Source organism: Homalodisca vitripennis, chromosome 4 (assembly GCF_021130785.1).
Source record: "Homalodisca vitripennis isolate AUS2020 chromosome 4, UT_GWSS_2.1, whole genome shotgun sequence".
NCBI lineage: Eukaryota > Metazoa > Arthropoda > Insecta > Hemiptera > Cicadellidae > Homalodisca > Homalodisca vitripennis.
Window position 1 is genome coordinate 16,108,902 of NC_060210.1, and position 25,386 is coordinate 16,134,287.

A 25,386-nucleotide genomic window follows, 5' to 3' on the forward strand; every position below is an offset into this window, starting at 1 on the left:
CTTGAACGAACTTAACGATAGGACATACGAGCGCTGCAACTGGGCTGAGCGACTTATCTGTAACACGAGTTGGAACTTGCTCGGCGATACTACGCTCCTAGGGCCAGTCTGACTTGAACGAACTTAACGATAGGACATACGAGCGCTGCAACTGGGCTGAGCGACTTATCTGTAACACGAGTTGGAACTTGCTCGGCGATACTACGCTCCTAGGGCCAGTCTGACTTGAACGAACTTAACGATAGGACATACGAGCGCTGCAACTGGGCTGAGCGACTTATCTGTAACACGAGTTGGAACTTGCTCGGCGATACTACGCTCCTAGGGCCAGTCTGACTTGAACGAACTTAACGATAGGACATACGAGCGCTGCAACTGGGCTGAGCGACTTATCTGTAACACGAGTTGGAACTTGCTCGGCGATACTACGCTCCTAGGGCCAGTCTGACTTGAACGAACTTAACGATAGGACATACGAGCGCTGCAACTGGGCTGAGCGACTTATCTGTAACACGAGTTGGAACTTGCTCGGCGATACTACGCTCCTAGGGCCAGTCTGACTTGAACGAACTTAACGATAGGACATACGAGCGCTGCAACTGGGCTGAGCGACTTATCTGTAACACGAGTTGGAACTTGCTCGGCGATACTACGCTCCTAGGGCCAGTCTGACTTGAACGAACTTAACGATAGGACATACGAGCGCTGCAACTGGGCTGAGCGACTTATCTGTAACACGAGTTGGAACTTGCTCGGCGATACTACGCTCCTAGGGCCAGTCTGACTTGAACGAACTTAACGATAGGACATACGAGCGCTGCAACTGGGCTGAGCGACTTATCTGTAACACGAGTTGGAACTTGCTCGGCGATACTACGCTCCTAGGGCCAGTCTGACTTGAACGAACTTAACGATAGGACATACGAGCGCTGCAACTGGGCTGAGCGACTTATCTGTAACACGAGTTGGAACTTGCTCGGCGATACTACGCTCCTAGGGCCAGTCTGACTTGAACGAACTTAACGATAGGACATACGAGCGCTGCAACTGGGCTGAGCGACTTATCTGTAACACGAGTTGGAACTTGCTCGGCGATACTACGCTCCTAGGGCCAGTCTGACTTGAACGAACTTAACGATAGGACATACGAGCGCTGCAACTGGGCGGAGCGACTTATCTGTAACACGAGTTGGAACTTGCTCGGCGATACTACGCTCCTAGGGCCAGTCTGACTTGAACGAACTTAACGATAGGACATACGAGCGCTGCAACTGGGCTGAGCGACTTATCTGTAACACGAGTTGGAACTTGCTCGGCGATACTACGTTCCTAGGGCCAGTCTGACTTGAACGACCTTAACGATAGGACATACGAGCGCTGCAACTTAACTGAGGTGACCTTGACCGCGACTGGATAGTACCGCGTAAGTGAATTACTGATTATGATTGTTCATTTGTACATTGACTCTTACCTTTTGTTTATTTTAGGTGCCCCAATGATTTAATGTGAATTAGCTAAACCAAAGTTATAGTATGGCCATTTAAACATAATATATAAATCGTGTAAGTTTGTCGAAGCCTTTTTTGTTTTTGTTATTTTTGTCCATAGGTGCTCTCAAGGAACTTTTTTGAAATCTATATATATATATATATATATATATATATATATATTCCTCAATATGTACAGATATATCTGTGCCAATTCTTCAATATATTATTGCATCAAATATATTGAAGTAGATAACAAATATGCTGACGAAAACAGAAGTATAAGTAGAGCCTTACTAATAATAACTGCGTGGAAGGTACTTTTATTTTTTCTTGGAATACATTTATTACAAGTCACGTTTAATTTCTTTTTATTTATTTCATTTAAAGTTCTTATTTAGAAGTGTTAACATTCTTAATTTAACTAATCAAATCATGTGAAGTTTTGTTTCATTTTATTAGCAAGTAAGAAGATCCACGAATATGATTTTATTCTCGAGCTTTGGGTATAAGTGTACATATAATATTGATTTTAGTTAAGTTAGATTTATTAATAAATAATGGAGGAGAGTTTAATATCAACACAGGTGTTATAGTATCCTGTGTTTACAAACATAGATTATAGTTCAATTAAAGTGAAACACAAACAATACTAATGGAGTGTTGGATATTGACTTAAATAACAAATTCAATATTCACAGTTTATTCAGTGATTTACTCTAAGCATTTGAAGCGTATTTTTTAATTGAATGTATGCCAACCTTTATTACGTTTTATTTTAACTACCAAGATGTTACGGCATGACAGAAAAAAAACTCGAAAAACTACAAATTTCGCTATATTATTGCACTAATTTAAGTTCAATGACCTTTTGGGCGTGACGGCAGTGTGAGAAATTCTTGCGTGATTTTAGCGATTTTCTAAAGGTAAGTTATAGTGCATGTTTCACATATACTTCCTCAAATTAATACAAATTCATAGATAACATTATGTAGATGGTTAACCACATCCCACGAATATCTGCAATAACTGATGGTAATTAGAACACATTACTATTTCTGAATAACCACATTTCGAGGGTTTTGGTGTAAAAAACATTGAGACATTAAAAAATTATACAAAATGTGAAAAGGTCTCAAGTTTAAAACAATTAACTGATACTTGACGAACTGCATCAAGTCCAGACTGGAGAGAATGAACCCAAGCGATGTGATTTGACAGGTCCAAGAGCACAAACAACACGTCACACACGCACTAGTGAACGAAAAGCAATGCGTTGTATGATACCTTTTTGTAACATTTAACGATGGCAAAAGTCCAAATAGTCCGGTAAAATAAGGATGCAACCTCGGAATGAAAGATAATAAGCTAAAAATTTGCATACGTCTTTATTTTGATGGTATAAAACTTACCTCAAAAGTCTCGTATAATCACGTGTACGCGACTTAAAACATTTAAGGTCAAAGGTCACGAAAATAAATTTTTTGAAAATATCTCGTTTCCCTTACGCTAAATGACTTGGTGGTTAGAGAAATTCTTTTAATATTGTATGTTTGGTAAAAATAAAATAACTATTATTTAGAGAATATATGATTTATAATTAATATCTATAAATATGGTATATTAAATAATAAATAATAATAAAAATTTAATAAGAATGATAATAAAAAAGGGTTCGACGTACATAAAGTTACTACAGACAAACGTTGAAGAGAATTTTCCATTCTACAGTTTCTCTAACCCCCTTCAAAGTCATTTAGCGTAAGGGAAACGAGATATTTTCAAAAAACTGATTTTCGTGACCTTTGACCTTAAATATCTTAAGTCGCGTACACGTGATTATATGAGACTTTTGAGGTAAGTTTTATACCATCAAAATAAAGACGTATGCAAATGTTTAGCTTATTATCTTTCATTCCGAGGTTGCATCCTTATTTTGCCTTAATTTACTGAGTTAAAAATCCAATGATCCTTTCTAACCTTTCATAGTCAATAACAAAAGCTTAATAAAGAATTTCGGAATAATTCAATTTATAAGTACATTTGGTGCATCAGAAGTTTGGGCCTATAAAGTATCACTGAGTACTGTGAGGTATTACCTTTCTCGTGCAAAATTCCAAGGAAATTAGTTTAGTTGTTAGGTCTGTTTAACAAGAGGCCTGACACTTGTAAAATATTTTCCATTGAAATTTAAAGTGAAAGTTTTTGTTCCTAATGAACATAAAACCGCAAGAATAATATAGTATTTACTTGGGGAAATACATTTTAATTCAACAAACAAGTTCTAAGACAATGTCTTGTGAGGTAAATGACAATGATTGTAAAAGATCAAAATAATACAAGATTAATGTATGATAAGGAGCCAGCAAATCACAGTAGAGTCCGGTTGCAGTTACGAATCGGCCACCAAAACAATTGACTAGATTATAAAAAAAATCTACCTTTCAATATGTACAATCAAATCTGACATACAAATAACACATATTATCATATTTATTACAAAATATATGTACAATTCTATATTTGTTTAAATTTTATTTTTATTGTCTAAACTATTTAAAATTGCCGTCATAACTATTTGATTGGTGAACATGTTGCATTAAAGTGCTGCCGCTATATTTTCATTGCTTCACGAGCAATATATTTGGACACAAGATTATCAATACATAAGGAGGACATGGAATGGAAAGGATCAACGATGAAAACAAGGTGCTATTTAAATACAATAAAAAGTGAAATTTTACTCAAAACTGGCACAAGGTTTAATTTGTTTACCTACCCGAATATATCTACAGAATTGGAGTAAATTTTTTGTTGTGGATCTGTAGTTTTATTTTATTCAAGACGTGAGAAACTTGTACTATGGAAACAATATGAATTTGAATCTGTTTAATGAAGATGGATGTTTTGTTTGTTGGTTTTTGCTTAATTTAAATAATATTACTTCCTTGAAATATTTGTGTTTTTCTGTTTCCTATGGTTTGTGATAAAACCCTGATGTATAAAACATACCTAATGATTATTTGAAGGAATCGTTGTTAGTTTCTTTTCAGTTTTTTAGTGCAAGATGAGATTACACCACACAATTTGTCGTGTAACAGACTTCGCTAAGGTTGTTAAAAACATTTAAGTCTTCAGCTCATTTCATACGAAAGACAGACAGGCAACCATACGAAAAAGAAATGTTAACATTCCCCCGACAGATAAGGATAAATTGAGTCACTGAGTTACAGGTATCAGTGCTCTCAGCTAACTTCCATGGTTAGACATGCACCATCATATTATTCATTCTTGCGTATGTAGAAATAAAGTCTACAGATGACATGTTTCTGCAGACAAATTTGTTTATTAAGTTACATTTCATTAGAGAGTGTTTAAATCATAAAAGTTCCGGTGAGCTACTAGAGCTAGAACGCAATAGTGCGCTGAAATCAAGTCTTACCTCCGACGTTTAACATTGAATTTCCACCCCATTATTTTTTTTATTTTTAACCATTAAAAAAAAATGTGACATGTTGAAATCATATATTATTGGACTCAGTTTCTTAAAAAAATGTATATATTCTGATATTATTTCCGTTGCTAGTTTGGTTACCAGTAAAAAATGAATATTGTAATATTCGCTAACGCTCAGCCAAGCCACATGTACCCTCTATATCAGAGTCGCATATGCAAATGAACCATACAAATTTTGTTTCTACAGCCAAAAATCGATATCTGGGCGTTTATAAATAAATATGGGGATATTAAAATTTTGAAGGTTTTTTTACATATAACTTAAAATTATAATTGATAAGTCAAATCAAAAAAGAGCAACTCATATATTACACATATCATTCAGTTACTGTCTCTTTCGGGAATTTACCTTAGGACACGGATATCCATATACATGAAAACTTCAACTAGTTTTACTTATATGTATTTAAAAAATAAGTACTTTTTATTAATGTTTATGAAACCACACAGGTTTAACTGTTGTTTTCTTTGAAAACAATTTTATCAGATTCAAAACTTGAATTTCTTCAATGCAATCATAAATATACAGGGTGGTTATAAATTATTGTACACATTTTAAGATTGAATAAATAAATAACCAATCAACATAAAAACATGGGAATTGTTTTATTAAATTGTAAATTTAAACTAGTTTTATATACTGACTGAAAATTAATAATTGTACACATTACAATAATTATAAAAAGTAGTTATAAAAAGAAAGTAAAAATGTCACTTAAACTGTGGGTGTAAGGTATGATTCTTCTTAATGACTTGTGTTGTGACATAGTCAGCTGGTCAACAATGGATCTTTCCACACCAGCTGTTAATTACAGTTGACTAAACAAACACTAAACTAACCTCAGTATCAAAATGGCTAGTGTGCAAGAAAAAGCAAGGTATGTTCTTTGGTTTCATGAAAGCAGATCTGTAATAACTGTTCAAAGAAGGTTTCGTTTAGAGTATGGACGCAATCCTCCGAGTAACAATTCTATAAAACGCTGGTATAGGCAGTTTGAACAGACGGGAAGTGTCCAACATAGAAAAGGTGCTGGTAGACCTCCAGTTTCTGAAGCTATTGTTGATCAAGTAAGAGAATTGTTTACGAGGAGCCCTGGTAAGTCTACTCGGCGTGCAAGTTTGGAATTAGGATTACCTCGATCAACAGTCTTAAACATTTTGCACAAACACCTTAAGCTCCATCCGTACAAAATTCAGTTATTACATGAACTAAAACCTAACGATAAACTTCGACGCTACAATTTTGCTGTTAGATTACTTGACCTCGTAGAACAAACAATAAACATTGGAGAAAGCAATTTCTTGAAAAAAGTAATTTTTTCTGATGAAGCAACCTTTCATGTTTCTGGTAAGGTGAATAGACACAATTGTAGGATTTGGGGTACTGAAAATCCTCATAATGTTCGAGAACAAGAAAGAGACAGCCCTAAAATAAACGTTTGGTGTGCATTGGCTATAGATGAAGTGATAGGACCCTTTTTCTTTGCAGAACCGACAGTCACTTAAGAGGTATACCTCGACATGCTTGAACTTGTTGCAATACCGCAAATTGAGCATAGACAACCAAATGTTTACTGGCAGCAAGATGGTGCCCCTCCACACTGGGGTAAGGTCCGTGACTACCTAAATGACACGTTTCCTGGTCGTTGGATTGGACGGGATGGTCCAATTCTTTGGCCTCCACGTTCCCCAGACATTACACCCTTAGACTTTTTTTTGTGGGGCTATGTCAAGGACAGAGTCTTCGCCAAAAAAGTTCAAGATATTGAGAAACTCAAGAGTACAGTTCGAGAGGTTATTGGAAGCATAACTCCAGCAATGCTCAGAAACACATGGTGTGAGGTTGAATTTAGACTACAAACTTTGCGTGCAAACCTCGGAGAGCACGTGGAATTAGTTTAGTTTCCTTGTAAAAGTATGAGTAACAGTAATATTTTTGTCCTTCATTGGTAATAAAACTGTTTTAAATTTGCTATTTAATAAAACAATTTCCATGTTTTTAGGTTGATTGGTTATTTATTTATTCAATCTTAAAATGTGTACAATAATTTATAACCACCCTGTATATTTACGGAAATGAACTATTTTATATTTTGTGGACAATAATTTTTCATTCAGAGCTATAGTTCCTTGAATAAAAGTTTAGTGTAGGACTGTAATGAAGTATCTACAACGTTCATGCGGTAGGATCAATGCGCTAGCAGCTACACTGCATTGCTTGTAATACATCAGCAGTAGCAGTATTATACTACAGTAATGACAGTACGTAGTATTGCGGTGTTTATCGCCAGATCCGGGGGTTTGCAAATCATCTCACTCACAGTTACTATATATCGTATTGCTGGGATCAATGACTCGACATTGTTCGACGTTCTATGTTCACATGTTAGGATAAATGCGCTAGCAGCAACACTGCATTGCTTTGTAATACATCAGCATTAGCAGTATTATACGGTAATGGCAGTACGTTGTATTGCGGTGTTTATCCCCAGATCCGGGGATTTGCAAACCACCTCACTCACACTATATATCGCATTGCTGGGATTAATTACACTACATTGACGTGACAAAAGAGTGATCAACAAAATTACTTTGTTACAAGGTGTTAATAAAAAAGGTGTATGGCCAACCTCGGTAAATCTCTGTCACGGACAACCTACCCGTTAGAGGAGTTTTCTTAAAAATTTTGGTGTAAAATTTATTGGTTGAAGATTTTTCAAACCGATGCGCAACATTTGAGGATTTTAACTATGTTAAAAATTTGTCCAACCAGAAAATATAGATGATTCGTATAGGAAGTCGTATAGGAAGTTTATAAGGTATGTTGTTATTAATTGAACGATGATGTTGAATGTAGTTGTTGACCTACAAGGAGATAAGAGTAGGTTTACGAACTTAAAGACATTCTTCAATTATTTCCGGCATACACGTTCCTTTTAATTGTGTGTCTATATGAGATTCATTCTTTCATAGACGTGAGAGATTGCAAGCCTAAAGAAAAGATTATGAGAGTTGAGATGGCTGAGCAGTCTGAGATTTGGATTTTGGATCTGAGTAAGAGATAGCGCAGGTTCAAATCTTTTCTGTGACCGTAGCAACCTTTATCAGTACCATTGACCTGGTACTGTATCGACTCTCACCCTAATTCTGTTTGATAAAATCCTCGCAGTGGTCCATGAGGACAGATAGAATAAAGTTTTAAAAGGTGTCGGCCTCTCCTTGAAAAAAAGGTGGTCTGCGTATGAGGACCATATATAACTGAAAGTCACTGATAAGCCAGTGTGTGCCACATTATTTTGTTAACTTTCAACATGAAAAGGATTAAAAATATTTGCTTTTATTATTTTAAACAAACACCTAAGAAGTATATGATGAGAAAGGAAAACTTCATTTTGTAGGAACACAGACAGTGTCAAATTTATAAATAATGGGAGCTAATTCGTTTACATCTGCATTCTAAAGCATTCAACACACAATATTAACTTCAATTCAAAGGTCCAATTGAATAGTGATGACATTCAGTAAGTGGGGAACTCTGCTCTATGACCTACGTAGTCCCTTATTTAAATGAATGAATGTGTGAGATCAATGATCAGAAATGTTTTGTTTAAAACTTTACTCTAAAAATGTTATTAATTCAAAAAATTTGATTATTGTATGGAGAAACAGCATCTGTACTACCTGAACTACGTTTGTACTTGCATGTAGGTCTAGCTATTCTATTACTCTAAGAAGGAGAGAAATCAGGTAACAAAACCTTTACACAGTCCCGTTTACAGGATTCAATCCATTTCTCCAATAGTGTTAGCCTGCTTATTTTTATATTTGACATTTCAATTTCCTACTTCAAACGCGAAGCCGAGGAAAAAAATTTCGCTGACAGAGTTGTTTTAAAAATACAATAACGTTTTCATGTATTGAACGCATCTTGCAGAGAAAACTAAAGAGTTAAAGTTATTATAAAACACAAAACACTGTCATCGCTGTGTTTGTTTATCAATATCCGTAATACGAACAATTGAAATGGATATTAAAATCTATTTCGTATCCATTTCATATTGAAAAATGTTTTCTTCTTCGATCTAACTAACGATATTCTGTTCAATTTATACGAATTATAAATTAAAAATATTTAAATTAGAGCATAATTTTGCCTCTTCTATTACAAGCGAATGGTGATGTTAATTAACTCCAACTTGAGTTTGCAATATTCCCATATTCCTGAGGATCGCTAAAACCCCCTAGGAGTTTATTTGTGAGGTGTAACTACTTCGCTGGATGTAAACACAATACCTTTAATGCCGTTTGGATGTTATTACAACCTACAAGACAGTTGTCAAATATATTGACCTATTTTTAAAATAAACTTCAAAGCTCTTGAATTTTAAGTAAAGTCCAATTTTAAAATGGTGTAATGTTACCACTATTCACCCTTTTATCGATTTGATTATAAATGCTAAAATTATGCTTTTATACCATAATATATTTTACGAACTAAGGAAGACAGTATTGTAATTTCATTAATATGGGATTTGTATATTTTATAAATAACTGTGAATCATAGCTAAGATTTTTATTATAAGTTAGATTAAACACTATTACTGGGACAGATTTTTAATAATAATGTTAATATTCATTATTTATTATACGTTTTTCAAGATTAACAATCGATTATAAAAATACATAATGGGTGAACGTCACCTTCAAGTGTTAGCTAAAATCCGCTTTACCCTGTAGAACTACTACCCAAAATGCAGCTCTAGCTTCAGGATTATGGGTTCCATCCTACAAACCTTTCTTCCCGCCCTGTGAGCATCAACTCTTTCTTCGCTTTGTGATGTTCTCTGAGGTGAAACTAATGAATATTCATCTTCTTTACTTAAACATTTTAAATTAAACATAAAATGTATTGTGCATAACATTTATTTATTTCGTTTACATTAATTAAATTTGTATAATTGGCAATAGCCGAATTTAACTTTGATAAACATTGAACCACAAAAAGTACTTGTTCTGCCGGGACTCGATTACATGAAATTTAATTCGAAAATATATCAATTTATATTAGGAGACCAATCTGAGGGCATCGCACAATTTTTTATATGTTGACAAAAACGTTGTGTGGTAGAAATAATATATTTCGTTGTATCTGGCAACAAGACGGTTGTCAATTGTATAGTGCATAAACAGCAACAAGCTAGTTGACAGAGAGCTAAATGACGCAACATGCTTTTGCACTACAGTTGACTGTATTGACATCCCGTAGAGTACAAATGATGATACGTTGACAAACTCGATACCACATAGACTTTATCTTGCAATATCAACATGTGGTAGTGATACTTCATTTAGTGATGTTTGGATACAAGACAGATGGGTATCGAGGTATGTGTATAGCAACAAGCTAGTTGACAGACATAATTATTGACACAAAACATGCCTCTCAGTTGACTGTATTGACATCCCGTAGAGTACAAATGATGATACGTTGACAAACTCGATACCACATAGACTTTATCTTTCAATATCTACATGTGGTAGGGAACTTCATTTAGTGATGTTTAGATACAAGACATATGGGTGTATCGAGGTATGTGTATAGCAACAAGCTAGTTGACAGACATAATTATTGACAAAACATGCCTCTCAGTTGACTGTATTGACATCCCGTACAGTACAAATGGTGATACGTTGACAAACTCGATACCACATAGACTTTATCTTTCAATATCTACATGTGGTAGGGAACTTCATTTAGTGATGTTTAGATACAAGACAGAAAGGGTAATCGAGTATGTGTATAGCAACAAAGCTAGTTGACAGACATAAATTATTGGACAAAAACATGCTCTCAGTTGACTGTATTGACATCCCGTAGAGTACAATAATGGTGATACGTTGACAAACTCGATACCACAACCTAGACTTTATCTTTCAATATCAACATGTGGTAGTAGACACTTCATTTAGTGATGTTTAGATACAGACAGATGGTATCGAGGTATGTGTATAGCAACAAGCTAGTTGACAGACAAAAATTATTGACACAAACATGCTTCTGCACTACAGTTGACAGTATTGACATCCCGTACAATACAAATTGATGATACGTTGACAAACTCGATACCCACATAGACTTTTATCTTGCAATATCAACATGTGGTAGTGACACTTCATTTAGTGATGTTTAGATACATAGACAGATGGGTGTATCGAGGTATGTGTATAGCAACAAGCTAGTTGACAGACATAATTATTGACACAACATGCTTCTGCACTACAGTTGACTGTATTGACATCCCGTACAGTACAAATGGTGATACGTTGACAAACTCGATACCACATAGAGTTTATCTTTCAATATCAACATGTGGTAGTGACACTTTCATTTAGTGATGTTTAGATAAGAGACATAATGGGTGTATCGAGGTATGTAAAAAAGCAACAAGCTAGTTGACAAGACATAATTATTGACACAACATGCTTCTGCACTACAGTTGACCTGTATATGGACATCCCGTACAGTACAAATGGTGATACGTTGACAAACTCGATACCACATAGACTTTATCTTTCAATATCAACACATGTGGTAGTGGCACTTCATTTAGTTATGTTTAGATACAAGACAGATGGGTGATCGAGGTATGTGTATAGCAACAAGAGCTAGTTGACAGACATAATATTGGCAAAACATGCCTCTCAGTTGACTGTATTGACATCCCGTACAGTTACAAATGGTGATACGTTGACAAACACGATACCACATAGACTATTATCTTTCAATATCAACATGTGGTAGTGACACATCATTTAGTGATGTTTAGATAAGAGACAGATGGGTGTATCGAGGTTTGTGTATAGCAACAAGCTAGTTGACAGACATAATTATTGACACAACATGCTTCTGCACTACAGTTGACTGTATTGACATCCCGTACAGTACAAATGGTGGATACGTTGACAAACTCGATACCACATAGACTTCTATCTTTCAATATCAACATGTGGTAGTGACACTTCATTATTTTAGTGATGTTTAGATACAAGACAGATGGTTGTAATCGAGGTATGTGTATAAGCAACAAGCTATTTGACAGACATAATTATTGACAAAACATGCCTCTCAGTTGACTGTATTGACATCCCGTAGAGTACAAATGATGATACGTTTGACAAACTCGATACCACATAGACTTTATCTTTTCAATATCAACATGTGGTAGATGACACTGCACCAGTTCATTTAGTGATGTTTAGATACAAGACAGATGGGTGTATCGAGGTATGAGTATAGCAACAAGCCTAGTTGACAGACATAATTATTGACACATCGCCCCAAACAACATGCCTCTCAGTTGACTATATTGACATCCCCCGTACAGTACAAATGGTGATACGTTTGACAAACTCGATACCACATAGACTTTATCATTCAATATCTACATGTGGTAGGGAACTTCATTTAGTGATGTTTAGATACAAGACAGATGGGTGTATCGAGGTATGTGTATAGCAACAAGCTAGTTGACAGACATAATTATTCAAACACAACCTGCCTTCTGCACTACAGTTTGACTGTATTGAATGACCATCCCGTACAGTAACAAATGGTGATACGTTGACAAACTCTGATACCACATAGAACTTTATCTTTCAATATCCAACATGTGGTAGTGACACTTCATTTAGTGATGTTTTAGAATACGAGACAGATGGGTGTATCGTAGAGGTATGATATAGCAACAAGCTAGTTGACAGACATAATTATTGACACAACATGCCTCTCAGTTGACTATATTGACATCCCGTACAGTACAAATGGTGATACCTTGACAAACTCGATACCACATAGACTTTATCTTTCAATATCAACATGTGGTAGTGACACTTCATTTAGTGATGTTTAGATACAAGACATAATGGGTGTATCGCGGTATGTGTATAGCAACAAGCTAGTTGACATGACATAATTATTGACAAAACATGCCTCTCAGTTGACAGTATTGACATCCCGTAAGAGTACAATAATGGTGATACGTTGACAAACTCGATACCACATAGACTTTATCTTTCAATATCAACATGTGGTAGTGACACTTCATTTAGTGATGTTTAGATACAAGACAGATGGTGTATCGAGGTATGTGTATAGCAAAACAAGCTAGTTGACAGACATATTATTGACACAACACATGCTTCTGCTACTACAAAAAAGATTGTAGTTAGGAGACAACATGTATTTGAAAAAAAAAAGCAATTGACGTATTGACATCCCGTACAGTACAAATGGTGTATACGTGACAAAAACTCGATACCACATAGACTTTATCTTTCCATATTCAAACATGTGGTAGTGACACTTCATTTAGTGATGTTTAGATACAAGACAGATGGGTGTATCGAGTAAGATAATAGCAACAAGCTAGTTGACAGACATAATTAATTGACAAAACATGCTTCTGCACTACAGTTGACTGTAATTGACATCCCGTACAGTACAAATGGTGATACTTTGACAAACTCGATACCACATAGAGATTATCTTTCAATACATCAACATGTGGTAGTGACACTCATTCATTTAGTGATGTTTAGATAAGAGACAGATGGGTGTATCGAGGTATGTGTATAGCACCAAAAGCTAGTTGACAGACATAATTATTGACAAAACATGCCTCTCAGTTTGACTGTATTGACATCCCGTAGAGTACAATAATGGTGATACGTTGACAAACTCGATACCACATAGACTTTATCTTTCAATATCAACATGTGGTAGTGACACTTCATTTAGTGATGTTTTAGATACAAGACAAGATGGGTGTATCGAGGTATGTGTATAGCAACAAGCTAGTTGACAGACATAATTATTGACAAAACATGCCTCTCAGTTGACTGTATTGACATCCCGTAGAGTACAATAATGGTGATACGTTGACAAACTCGATACCACATAGACTTTATCTTTCAATATCAACATGTGGTAGTGACACTTCATTTAGTGATGTTTAGATACAAGACAGATGGGTGTATCGAGGTATGTGTATAGCAACAAGCTAGTTGACAGACATAATTGACACAACATGCTTCTGCACTACAGTTGACTGTATTGACATCCCGTACAATTTTAATTCAGTAGATCAATTTTAATTCAGTTTTGCACTTGCTTCACCATTTATCTTTCCAAGGCATTCGTGGTAGAACAATTCTTGTAATAATCGATATATTGAAAAGCTTTCGAGATAAAATATTGTAATTACTTACAGATGTGGATTTCTAAAATAAATTGACATGTTATCAACTTTAATATGATATGTTATTACTATTTTCATTTTTTTAAACATGCTTTGTGATATTTATTTATAATGTGAGTTACTATAAACTAATATTAATTACATCGTGCTTATAGTTAACTAGTACTTACACGCGGCGTCCCACGCAATTACTTAGGCTTTGTACGCGTATGAGCACTTCATACTTGAGTTAATTATAGTTATGACGCCAATATTTTGTTGACTTTCTGCCACGATCCAGAAAATGTGGCACAAAGTGTATATCAATGGTAATTGTACTCCGATCTTAATAATACTTTGTGCTAAAGTTGATTTAACCTTAATTCCTTTCCAATATATATACAGGGCTGAGAAGCGTACTTCTGTCATGGCAACTAAGATGGCTTTGATAATAGTCTCATTTTAAATAATGAATTAGGCTGATTTTACAAACCAAATTTACCTTAAGTTGCAGTGTACACTTTCTATATTAATTACAATGTAATACTTTACAGTGGGATTAGTTTGTTTTACAGTCAACAACTGGCTTGTGTGTTTCATCTAATAAACGTGATTAACATTTACATCATGAGACATTACATGTCCATTTTAGCATTTAAATTTGCTGGAAAACTGGGCACAAGACAAAACTTTCACATTTAGAGTTCTTAAGAGAGAAAGCTCACGTAACTTCACAAATGTGCTCGACGTTGAGTCAAAGGATCACACTTATTTCTTAGTTACAGTTCTGTAACAGCGATAAGACGACTTGAGGAGGAACTTAACTGTACTTCTAATGAAAATTGCACATGTAACTTTTGTACAGAATATAATGATAGACCTTACTCTCCTGTGAATGACATAATGGAATAATGCTTAGATTTTTATAGTTAAACGTTTATTGTTTTCAGATTACAAACAAATAGAGATAAATATAGCAGATTTTTCTAATTGAAATTTAGCAAATCAAGCTCTTTACTCTAATACAGTTTATAAAATACAGTACACGTTCTCTGATTGAAATGTAGGCTATAATATAGTGAAATTCCTACGTTTGCAATTTATTGGCTAAGCTTTAGCGAAGCCACTTGTGTGGCTGAAAACATCATTTCTGTCCGTCTGTATATGTGTTCGCATGATATCAAGAAAACGAACTGACCTGTAAGCTTCACAGTGCACGAAGTTTCAGCTTCATATCTATATGGGGAACTCTGAGCTGAGCGTTAGCGAATAGTTTTACTTTGTGATTATAGATAAAAATTAACACAACGAAAAAAGGTAGAATAAATATATTTTGTAAACAAACCCAATAAGAGATTCAAACATTTGGCATATTAAGACATATGACCCAACTATCCGAATACATACAGCGTCGTTTGATAGTGAATTGCAGTGTAGACATTTATTATTTAAAGATGAAATAATCCTAATTTACGAAATAATATGTATATGTAATTTGGCTAGATATGTCGGAAAAGATTTGGCATAAACCCTTATTTCTTTAAGAATGAGTTTAATGATTTGTAATCTTTGTGTTAACTTCTATTGTATGAGCTATACAGTGTTTTAATCTATACATTTGAATTTTTGCAAGCAGCCTCACCAGTCTGTTTTGTCACGAGAGGTGGCGTACTTCTACCTTGTGTATATTTACAAAGAAATATGGTGTCAACGATTAATAGAGAGAGCGGGAAGAGGTCGGGCAGGAATACACACACTTCCACGTTTAGCGGCTCGGAAGTGGATTATGAACTGCGAAGAGATTCAAAGCAAACAGTCACTCCTCTCTGTAGCAGCTTACGGATGCTGAGTAATAAACATCTTTTGTTGTGTTTGAAGGAAAAGTTACTTCTTACCAATTGTGTCACATGTGGCATAGATTTGGCAATACTTATAACTACACACTTGAATTTGTCATTTAATCTCAAACTGACTGAGGAAATGATCGATCTCTTACGGTTTTGTTATTTAAATGAAATACGTTGAATCCGGTTGTAATGAAATATTCAGTTCATGTTGGAAGTCTGTATTATGTGGTAAGAAATTGTAACTTTTTAATAGCATCCTTACATATTTTAAATCATTGTTATGGTGACTGATAATTACACACATTGCTATTCCAATTTGTATGAAGATTTGTACCCAAAGTTTTTAAAAATAAATTTAAAACAAACTTTTTGAAATTATGATTTTGAGTAACCCTCTTGTGACGGTCCTACACAACTATTACTAATCAGAGTACGTAAAAAAGAATATCTGTAACATAGAAATATCAGAATAATATTGGACACAGATATTTGTCTGTTTTATGTTACGGAATACTTACTGTCTGACAGAAAATATTGTGTCATTTCCAACTGGAGGATTGAAAACTTACTCTTGTCTGTTAAGACACAACATAGATTAAAGGAAATTAATAATACTTTTAAAATGTAAATGTTAAAATAATATGAAAATTTAACCTCTTTCTTCTTGTCGCCTAATCTACTGTAAAGTATTGCTTGCTTTAACTGGTCTATCAACAGAACTTAATATAATTTAATAACACACATAATAATACACCAGTAAACTGATTTTCATTTTACATACTACAGTTTTACGTCATGGTATTATATCCTGCCTTTTCTAAAACAAAGGACAAGTTTAATATTGAAATGTGAAATTATGTACAAGGTAGGAGTGATCTAGATAAACGTGGTAAGTAGCAAGTTTTGTTAAATATATATGTCGCTAATGTAAAAATATATTTTGTAAAAAATTCAAGTTTATCGCTAAAATTTGTTTAGTTGAACTATTTTGTGAATTCTAGCAAGCATAAACTCAATTTAAGCTTTGGCATCTGAAGATAGTGTAGATAAAAAAGTCGTATTACTGCCGATATCCATTTTAGTGGGTTACAATGTTGTAATTTCTTTTGAAAGTTATATTTGAATTGGGTGAGCGTACACAAAGATACATATTATCGATAGTTCATTGTAAATATAATTCTATTACATAATATTAAAACTTTGATTGAATAAAAAAAAAAATAAGAAGACATCTCGTGCATTAACTTACTTTTACTAAAAAAGGTTTTCATATATGTCGTAAATATTTTAATATAAATCAATTTTTGCAATTGAAAGTTTTATAACTAATTGTAACATTAGTGTTGATTGCAATCTATAGATACCTATAAAATCCAAATACCACTGACTGATCCACTCACTCACTCACTCATTCACTCACTCATCGCTCTATCTCAATAACGACAAGACCCAGAATCCTGAAACTTGGCATGGTGGTCGTACTTATGATGTAGATGTGCAATAAGGCTGGGTTTCAAAAATTTCTCTTTTAAGTGGTTGAAACGTGGATAGTTTGCAAACGAATTTTGGGACTCAATTTAGCCAATTTGAGCACTCCTAAAGTACTTTTATAGTTATTTCTCGAGTTTGGAACTGTAAAACCTACTAAAATAAACGTATACTACAGTAAAAGTTAAAGAAATACTTAGGAAAGGCAATATTAGTGTTGTAAAAACATCGCTAAAAGTAGCCAAATAAAACGTTAGTTGGATAATATTGGTATGGCTATTTTTTACATGCAACTTTAAAATCTACTAGAATAAATAGGAATCCATGGAAAATTTTAGAAAATATGTTAATAAGAATGCTATTTATGTTGACGTAGATCAGTGAATGCTGCCAAATAAAACGTTAGTTGAATACGCTCTATTTGAATGTTGTTCTTTTTGCCCTTGGAAAAGTAAGCTCATCAGGGTTCTTGGATTTTAATTATGTTGTAAAATATCGATAAGTGTGGCAAAATAAACTGTTCGCCCGATACGCTCTGTTAAAATACGCTACTTTATAACCCTCTGAAAATAAATTTGTCTGGGCTCATTGCATTATGAAATTGACATCTCTATTGGAATAAATTAGATTCATTCGATAATATATAAAAGTACTAAGAAATAAGTCATAGTTTATGACTATTTGCTCAAAAAACCGTCCGATAACAATGCTCTCATTCACGACCTTTACACAGTTTAATATTGAAATTTACCTTTCTATAATCTATAAATACTATAAATGCTTAATAAACCTGGTATTCATAAAGGTACCAAAATTAAATGGCAAGGAAGTCTCATTTTAACAGAGCGGACCAAATCAAAAGGTGACTTTTGAACACAACCAGTGGTCTGACAGGGGGGGGGGTGGAGGTACGACAGGATGGCTCAGTTGACAACTCATTCATGGAAGAGCCTCTCCGTGCTGCTCGACTCTGTTATCTAGCGATAACGTTGGTACTGTACCCCCGCCCACTATGCCGCGGCCGCCGCGCCGCGCCGCACCGGTCAGGCTACTTGCAGTAAACTACTGATAACAGCTCGACAGTGTGCTGCAGTCCTGGGGTCCGTGGTCAGTCGAGTCCAGTCTCGTGGTTCAGTCCTGTCGCTGCTCTACAGTTCTATACTCTCTGCTGACTATTATTTCTCTGGTTCAGTTTGGAACACAATGTTTTCTTCGCATTACATTTCAGGTTGTTGGTTTTATTTCATCATCCGTTGATTAGTTTTCCTAACACAGTCGTGTTTTAATTTGTTTTAGGAATATCATTTTGGTTTCGTTTATAGATAATTTTGTTTTTTATCTTCCTACCTATTTTTATACTATCCCTACTTTTGAGTTTTTCCTATTTTTTGGTTAGGTTAGGATTTTCTTATTTGTTTTACTTCAGGTTTTCTTCCTTTATGTTTCCCCTTCTCTGTAACTTTTTCATTTTTTCAAAAGAGAACTACTTTGTTTTTCATTTCACATTTAATCTATTTTCCACGCTTTCTATTTTTTAACTGTCGAATCGGACTTTTATGTTGGAACACATTGAAGTAGATAGGGTGATGGTACCTCATCGCATCGTAGCCTGTGGGTACTGATGGGGCGCTTGCTTCTTTTATTCCCTGTCATACCACATGTACGGCAACGTCACCCATGCGCCTCAAATACGAGCAAGCGTTGTAGAATACGTTTGTAACAACTGGCAAAGGTTTGAAAATCTCACATTGATGCGATGTGGCAACATTTATAGAAGTGTTGCTGAATACCGAGCTGACATGTCTCTCCATCACACATTTGCCACTCATTGTGAGGTCCAAGCCGCTGCCTCTGGTCGTATATTATAATGGCGAGATAATTATTCAGCCTGATGAGTATGAGCAGGGAAAGTCCATACTTCGATTTAAATGTTCTGGTAAATCAGTACAAGAAAATTTAAAAAGGAGGAGTTGAAAACATTGAAGCAAAGGTAATGAGAAAAACGGCGAGTTAATAATATGAAAACTCAATTAATTAATTTGCATTTATAGAACTCCTGAAATCCTGCAGTAAGATTCATCAATAATTTTCCCGTAGCGAAGCACGGGTATTCTGCTAGTATTATATAATTTAAGAAGAACATGTTTGGTTGAATCGTAAATATGTTATATAAAAATTGATTACAACTGGAAACTAAACATAATAAACTGAGTTAAAGGCATCACTCAACGCTCTATCTATTATTGATCTATTATTATTTTATCATTTATATTATTAGGTGTAAAAGATTGTACCAACTTGTGTTTATTTTGAAAAAAACATAAGTCATTTCTTTAGTTTCAAGAACCCTTTCAGGACACATTGACTACAGTTGCACAATTCGACAGCAACTGCTATTTCAGCAGGTCACATGTTCTGCAGCAGTGCTGAGTCAAGTTCGTTATCGCAAACAGCGTCAGCACTCAAACAACTTTACTCCTTTGAGTGTATTGTGGAACTTGACAGAATTGTTAACGCCTTTTAGGAAAACAAACATATATACTTTATACATACAACATCTGCAGACCATAGGTTTTTTATTTTGTAGAAACTTTGAAATAGTTTCTATATATTTATATATATGAACGTTTTGTCTGAATGTCCTTTATATACTCAAAAACTATCTGACCGATCAGTATGAAAATGTTTATGTATATGTATTTTTACACGTAGAAGGTTTATATGCTATACCCATTGATGTAACTTACCACTAGGCGGCGCTGCAAAATACAAATGTTTTTTAAGCGCCTGCACATTATACCCTGCAATTACGAGACAGTTACGAATATTAAACAGCGAAACACTATTTGAGAGCGCTAAGTGTTTATGTATATTTCTCTTTAAAATAAATTTTTGTTTGAACTAAAAGCTTGAGTTTCAGACCACTTAAAGTACATGCATGTGTACAATGGCTATAAACAAACACGTTTGACAGATTTTATTGATCAGACAACCATAATCTATTTAATAGTCAATGTTCTCATAAGTTAATAACTCCTGTTAAATAAGCTTCACGTATGGAGCGTAATTTGACCTAGTGGACTGTGCAATGTTGCCAAATCGTGTGCTGAACACTACGGGCCTTCTGAGTCCCTGGTGTGCTGAACACTACGGGCCTTCTGAGTCCCTGGTGTGCTGAAAACACAGTCACACTTTCTTGATACTGTTGGTTGGTTGGTCTTGTAAAAAAGTGTAATGAATGCTACTGCATCACGCTTTTGACACATTCTGTATAAACTAACATAGGTGGTGATTTTATTTAAATTTTGTCAAGTCTCATATTGTATTGGCACTGGATAAAACACTGTGGTGGTGAAATGCTAATATATCTGTAACATATAATTGTGTCTTCTAATGTTTGTTATAAACGTTATATTAGGCCTATTTGGGTAAATTATGATTTTAGCTTAATAAATACCGCTAATATTTTAAATTTTAATGGTAAGTATTTTTCTTAAAGCACATGAAAATGTGATGTCCAGTCAAATATATAGATTTATAATGTTAAATAAAGAAAAATTCTTTTTCGACGAAGTCTTTTAAACAGTGGTTTCTAAAAATACAATTTTATTGGTATGAGGCATGGTAAGAATTTTTGCTGAAGTTTAAAAAAATAGTATAATAATCTGCTACTAAAATTATAATAGTGTCATTAAAACATGCCACTTTACAAGCACGCAGGAACTTTACGCTTCGTTAGTACCTGATAATCTTTTCCAGTAATCCCCTCTAGAAGATATAAGCAGAAGCAGATCCTTAGGGAACTTCTATCTTACAACACTCTGAGTATGCAAACAAAACCCTCTCTTGGGAACACTAATACTTCTATTTTGCTCACGATCCAATTAAGAGCATACTAAACTTTGAAACTAGATGGAGGTGTAATCAATGTATTATGCAGTGTCAGAGAATATAGTTATCTCATTCAGTGTTTATTCTGTACAATTAACGTGTGTTTGTTTATTACTTCTTTATAGCATAGTTACTGGAATATTTTTGAATTACAATAATACGACGTTTTCTAAGAATGAATATTAAATTAATAGTAAATAAAATTGATAATGGACATTGGAAATATTTGGAAATTAATGTTTTACGACACTGAAATAATATATGTTTAAATTAGTACTGGTTCGCCAGCAAATACATTTTTTTAAAGTGCTCGTAAAATAAATTATGACATTGTGATACCATTTTTTAAACCTTTTCCTGTGCCTTTCATACTTGTTTTTCTGTGGTTTGTTAAATATAATCCTATTGTTAAGCGTCAGAAACACTCGAGAGGTTGAAACATTTAATTTATGTCTGTCTGTCTTTTTGTACGCACTTACCTCGAAAACGATCTGACCTATATACTTGTAATTGTGCATAGAGCTTCATTTAAATATTACCAACAATGAGTTCGATGATGCATGTCACTACATGGTGTTAAGCTGAGCATTAGCGAATATGTTTACATTGTTATTATGTGTACCAGAATAAAATTATTTCTAAGCAAGCTCATTACAACAATAGTTGATTTGAACATATGTAGCTTTTATTTATAGAGTAAAAGAAAAAATAATATAATAGAAAGTCGTTGTTAAATTTTGTTACGAGATTTGATTCCAACGCACTCTTGCACTGAAATACCCTCATTCTTACCTCACTTTTTGGGTTTTCTAGATCACTGGAACTTTTATTATACAAATGTATCACATGGCAACAAAGTTTGGAAAATATTTTATCACTAAACATTAAATGTTTTATGAAACTTCATTTCTACATAATTTTACATCATTTCTACTCTATTATAAGTTCTATAATGGAACATCTCCAAACATTGCATTTGACTGAGCGTTTTTGAAGTGTATCACTCAGTAGGCTGTCAAAATTTCACTTGTGTCTGCCGGGGCAATAAAAACAATATTTTCTGCATGATTGTCTGTCCGTCTATATGTCCAGAGGACATCTCGAGAATAAATGATGTTTTTTTTAATCCTCAACGGAGCCTGCTTCACAATGTGTTCTTTAACTTCTGCCTTGTTGGTTAATTAAGCAAAAAATGTTAGATGAATACTTTTTGTTCTGTTAGAGGAGATAACTGCAATTTAAAAAAAGTATCATTTGTCTTGAAATTAACAAGTAATAATTTTTTTCCCAGGATTAACATTTTAGTCCATGCATCATACTGTTAGTTATATATATATATATATATTATAACTATTTAGTTAATATCACAAAAGATCACGAAGTAACCCCTCTGTAAGTTACTACAAAATCTAACTGATCACAGAATAAAGCACGTGTGATGAAACAGTGAGTATTAAACCAGAATCGATGCGAAGTGGCTTGAGTGGCTATTAAACTAAATAACTCTTCTCTCACTGAAAGTTAGAAACATAACAGGTTCTTTCTGGTTTTATTGTTTTTACTCTACTTTTATTTTCAGTAATCTGTATCGTAATTGAATTCTTCAAAGCAACATAAATAACATTAAAAGTCTCCTTTTTTAAAGTTTGCTGACAGATTTATATTTTCCAAGTTTATAATATTGTACCATTAGAAATCCTCCCTTTATAAATTACTCTGCGCAGTACACAAATAATTAGTACTAGAAAAATGTTCATGCCAATTAAAATCTTACTGAAAATATATGCAAGGACGTGACTGATTGTATTAATCCAATTATATATAGTTTTTTAAGGAAATAACATAATTTTAAGAGTGAATTATAAGCATTAGGAAATAAATTTTAGGTTTTTCAACTAGACTAGAAGTACTATAAAATGATCCAGTTTACAAAATCCGTTTAGTCAAATAACACTTTTCATTTTATATCTATTTCGGTAAAGTTTCTAATACAACTAAAAGAGTCTCATGATATTTATAATTATTGTTATGTTAGAGGTAATGAATCTATAATAATTTAATACTATTGTAAGTTTGTCTATGTATTTAATTTTTAAGAGGTAACATGTTGGGTATTTCAGATAAAACAGGGCTTTACAGATCTCATAGTTCTTACAGCGCTAATCGTTTATTACTGATATCTGGTCCTGACACCTGGTAAGTTATTGTTATTGGTCCTGATTTTAAACCGTTCTCGCTTTTTCGTGAACCACATGTGAACCAGACCCGTACAATATTACATTTTCTAAAACTGATTCAATTTAATCTAAATTAATTTCAGAGTACTGAAACAAATTACTCATGTGTTCTAGCACTGTAAACAAATAGTAAAATACCTAATTGAAGCAAAATGTCAAAAACTATTGATGATTATCTTAGCCTTATTTTGACACATTTATGATACCACAGAAATACTTGTAATTGACACTGTCTTATACAATATAGTGCAATAAGAAATAGTAATACTCATTCTCAAAATCATTAAACAGAGTACGAATATTTATAAAAAATATTTCCTTTCAGAAAATGAAATTGAAAATTAAAGGATTGATTCCAACTTCTAAATGTACCACTTTTAGATACTAAACAGAGTTTTTGTATGAATATTTGTAAAAGGATATTTTCTTCCAGCAAATGAAATTGAAAATTAAACAAGTGATTCTAATTTGTAATTATAACACTTTGAAACAAGAGTTAAAACATCTGAGGGGAAGCGTAAACGTTTGCTGAGCGTAATTACTTGTTTGAAAATAATTTGATTATACAGGGTCTAATTTACACACTCCTCTCCCAAACCCGGACATGGACTCGTATGTCACTGCTCGAGAAAGATCCAATTAATTCCAACTCGGGAACCCAACAGTCGCACTTCCGGTTCTCTTAACACAAACACCGCTTCTGTAATCAACATTTATCCAAGATTGACTTACCCAGCTCTGCTTAAAGTTAAATCCAATCGTGGTTTAATTGGGAAGTCCACGTCGATGCGTAAATTTACAGCTTTTGGAACTTCCGGAGGATTCTCGGATAGGCAATAAATTACCGAATACGAACTTGTTCCCAGAATCGATTTAAAATTCCCTTGGCAATTGTAATGGTAATAACAGCGTTTACGTGTGATATCGTTCAATATGACTGTTTGACGTTACAAACGTTGGTTTAGTGTTAATATAATTTCTGAGTGTAATGAATTTATTGTGTAACGCCAGAATATTCTACTCCATCTTTATTAAAATATTGTTAAACCTCATGCAATATTGTGTTTAATTAGCACGGTATTGTGTTTAATCATTGTTTCGTGTAAGATGGCTCTCATTTTAAAGATATAATTAATCCAAATAATTTTTAGTTGTTTTTCAAGTGTAAACTTTGAAGTAATTAAACTATGTATAACACAATAAACTTTAGAAAAAGGAATTAGGTAGATTTGGTGATAACAGAATAGTTATTAACTTACTATTATGGGATTTATATGCACTCTATATCTCTAAAACCGTTCAAAATACAATACAAATTCATAAAAGGTTTAGTAAATATTATAAGCATTCTAAAAAAGTTTTAGTTTTCTTTCTCTAGGTGTATTAAAAACGAAGTTGTGAAGTTTTTAATTTCACCGGGTGCGATTATTCTGAAAATTGGTGTACAAAGAGAGTCAACGTACTGACGCTCGAGAAATTCCTATCACCATTCCAATTGGAATTTACATGTAATCAGTATATCTAAAACTTTTGTAAATATTATATGCATACCAGAACAATTGTCCAATTTATTTTGAACCCTTGAGGGTGAGTTAAGAAGAAAATTTGTATAAGAGCTGCGTTGAGGGCGGTTGCAATAAGCTTATATTGAATACAACATCCACCTTATAGCGCAAAAATAATA